The sequence below is a fragment of the Oratosquilla oratoria genome, chromosome 13, assembly GCF_046742065.1.
Source record: "Oratosquilla oratoria isolate Oo_2021 chromosome 13, ASM4674206v1, whole genome shotgun sequence".
In the NCBI taxonomy this organism is placed as follows: domain Eukaryota; kingdom Metazoa; phylum Arthropoda; class Malacostraca; order Stomatopoda; family Squillidae; genus Oratosquilla; species Oratosquilla oratoria.
The window spans coordinates 22,192,983-22,196,743 of NC_134789.1; positions in this window are offsets into that span (position 1 = coordinate 22,192,983).

Here is a 3,761-nt window from a genome sequence, read left to right on the forward strand (position 1 = left end):
CGCTTTTTTAGGGAAAACAGATTCATGTGCTTTAGTCGATTTTCGTATGTTTTATTTTTGATATTTGGAATCAGTTTTGTGGCTCGCCGTTGTACTTTTTCCAGTCTGTCAATGTCTTTAATGAGATTCGGTGACCATACGGAAACAGCATATTCCAAATGTGGACGAACTAACGATTTATATAGCTTGTTAATGAGTGATGGACTTTTGAAATCAAAAGATCGCGCAATCAGTCCTAGAATCTTATTTGCTTTCTCAGAGGCTGAAATACATTGCTTGGATGATTTGAGGTCGTTACTGATAATTACGCCGAGATATTTTTCACTATCCACTTTTGTTAACGAATTTCCAAATAACTTGTAATCGTACTTACTGTTATTTTTACCTATGTGCATTACCTTGCATTTACTTGTGTTAAATTTCATTAGCCACTTTTCAGACCATTGCTGTAATTGATCTAAATCTTCTTGAATATCTAATTGGTTTGAGTGATCATTTGCCACTCCGCACAGTTTTGTATCATCAGCAAATTTGGAAACAGTAGATTTTAGTCCATGGTCTATATCATTTATATATACTATGAATAGAAGTGGCCCAAGAACGGAATCCTGAGGAACTCCACTTGCAACACTTTTCCATCCAGAAGTTTTTCCATTTAAAACAACTCTCTGTTTTCGACCATTCAACCAATTACTAGTCCAACCTAATAGGCTACCACTTATTCCATGCAAAGCTAGTTTAGTAAGTAGTCTTTCGTGTGGGACGGTATCAAAAGCTTTTGCAAAGTCTAGATATATTAAATCTATATTGTTTCTTTTGTCATAATTCGAGATAATTGTGTTGTAGAATTCGAGTAAGTTAGTCACGCAAGAACGTTTCCGTCTGAAACCATGCTGGCTATCATTTATCAAACGATTACTTTCTAAATGATGTTCGATAGCATCTCTGATGATAGTTTCCATTATTTTCCCTATAGTTATTTTGTTTCTTTTTGTCACCTTTTTTGAATATGGGAGTAACGTTAGCTAGCTTCCATTCTCTTGGGACATCTCCGGATATGATGGATTTCTTGAAAATAATTTCTAATGGAACAACAATCTCATTTTTCCTTTCCTTTAAGATTCTTGGATGCCAACCGTCAGGCCCTGGTGATTTATTAACTTTGAGTTTGTCTATACACCTTTTAATTTTTTATTTTGTTATATCTACCGTAGTGAGTAAGTTTACCCCAGACTTTTCACAGGTTTCAGTTTGGAATTCACTTTGAGGTGTTTCGTTTACGAATACCGAGCTAAAATAATTGTTTAAGATATTACACATTCCTTCATTTGAATATTTAAGTTGACCGTCAGCAGATAATAGTGGACCAATGTGATTCCTAACAACCTTTTTATCTATAATGTAACTATAGAATTCGATGTTCATTTCGTATTGTCGTTTTCTTTTTCTTATTTTCTTTTTTAAATCTCTCTGTATTGATACATAACTTTCATAGTCATTAGATGCACCCGAGCACTTATATTTCTTATAAGCCTGTCTCTTTTTAGCAATACTTTTTTCAGTTTCTTTGTCAAGCCACTTTGGGTGAGCCTGATTTGGGGGACGTCTGTCCTTAAAAGGAATGTAAGTTTGAATCATCTTAGTGAGCGTATTTTGAAATATTTCCCACATCTGATCTACAGGCCTTTCGTTTAATTTTGCCTCCCAATCTGTAAGCTGAAGCTCCTGACGTAGTCCTATGAACTGAGCTTGACTGAAATCGGGTATTTTAGAAGCACAAGTATCTATTCTAAAATTGTTTAGGAGTTTGAATCTGACTAAGTTGTGATCGCTATTTGCAACAGATTCACCGACTTCTACATCACTTACCATGCTTTCGCGGCTAGTGATCAATAGATCGAGTAAGTTTCCATATCTTGTGGGCTCTTTTACATGCTGAATTAAGTAATTGTCACCAAGAAAATCAATCAAGCGACTACCTATATGGCCATGTTCAAGGGTCATCCAATCAATGTCAGTAAAATTGAAATCACCCATTATCAATAAATCCCGGTTGCAGAAACTAGACAGTTCTTGAAATAACAGTTTGTCGTCTGCTAATGATAATGTCTTTGGCCTATATATTACACCTATATTCATTTTTTGTCCATTTGTTTGGGTTAACTCAACCCACAAACTATCATATGCATCCTGTTTCACTTTCTCTAAAATACAAGCATGAACATTGTTTTTAACGTACAATAGAACACCCCCACCTTTCTTGTGGTTTCTATCCTGATGAAAGTGTTTAAATCCCGCAATATTAAATTCAGCTTCGAACTCTGTACCATTTAACCATGTCTCAGTTATTCCTATCATATCGAGATTTTCGCTTTTGACATACGCCTGTATTTCTTGAAATTTGTTCCTAATACTACGAGCATTAAAGCACATCGTTTTAAGAAACTCGTGATTATTTCTTTTTGACACATTTTTAGTTTCAATATCATGTCTTATATTATCATTTTGTTTTTTATTTATACCTTGCTCTATATTATTATCATTTGGTCCTTCATTGACATTCAATGCCTCATTAACATTTCTCCTATCAAAATTAACATTTCCCCCGTCACGGACATCTGGTCGATCACGGTCATCCGATCTCTTTTGTACATTTTGTCCCCCTACGTCACCGTGATTCACGCCGGCCTCCCATCGTTCAGTGACATTATGTCCGGCATCCCTTTCTAAAATTATATTTTGTCTAGTGACATTATATCCTACCGTGATATTTTTTCCTCCACTATAATTACATCCCATCGTGATCTTTTGTCTTCCACTGTCATTACATCCTATCTTGATATTTTGGCCTTCATTGACATTCTGTCCGGTATCCCTTCCTAAAATTATATTTTGGCCTTCACTGACATTATATCCTACCGTGATATTTTCTCCTCCATTATCATTACATCCTATCGTGATATTTTGTTCTCCACTATCATTATTTCCCATCGTGATCTTTTGTCCTCCATTGTCATTACATCCCATTGTGACATTTTGTCCTATGACATTACATCCTAATGTGACATTTCGTCCTCTAGCGACATTACATCCTATCATGATATTTTGGCCTTCATTGACATTCTGTCCGGTATCTCTTCCTAAAATTATATTTTGGCCTTCACTGACATTATATCCTACCGTGATATTTTCTCCTCCATTATCATTACATCCTATCGTGATATTTTGTTCTCCACTATCATTATTTCCTATCGTGATCTTTTGTCCTCCACTGTCATTACATCTCATTGTGACATTTTGTCCTATGACATTACATCCTAATGTGACATTTCGTCCTCTAGCGACATTACATCCTATCATGATATTTTGGCCTTCATTGACATTCTGTCCGGTATCCCTTCCTAAAATTATATTTTGGCCTTCACTGACATTATATCCTACCGTGATATTTTCTCCTCCATTATCATTACATCCTATCGTGATATTTTGTTCTCCACTATCATTATTTCCTATCGTGATCTTTTGTCCTCCACTGTCATTACATCCCATTGTGACATTTTGTCCTATGACATTATATCCTAATGTGACATTTCGTCCTCTAGCGACATTATATCCTGAAATTATATTTTGTCCTATACTGGCACATTGTTCTACATTATTGCTATACTCTACACTGTTTTCCCAAGTACATTCTATTTCCCCTTCCCTTTGGGCTTCTACCCTAAAAAAGGAGCTAGTTCATTACAAACTCCCACAATGAG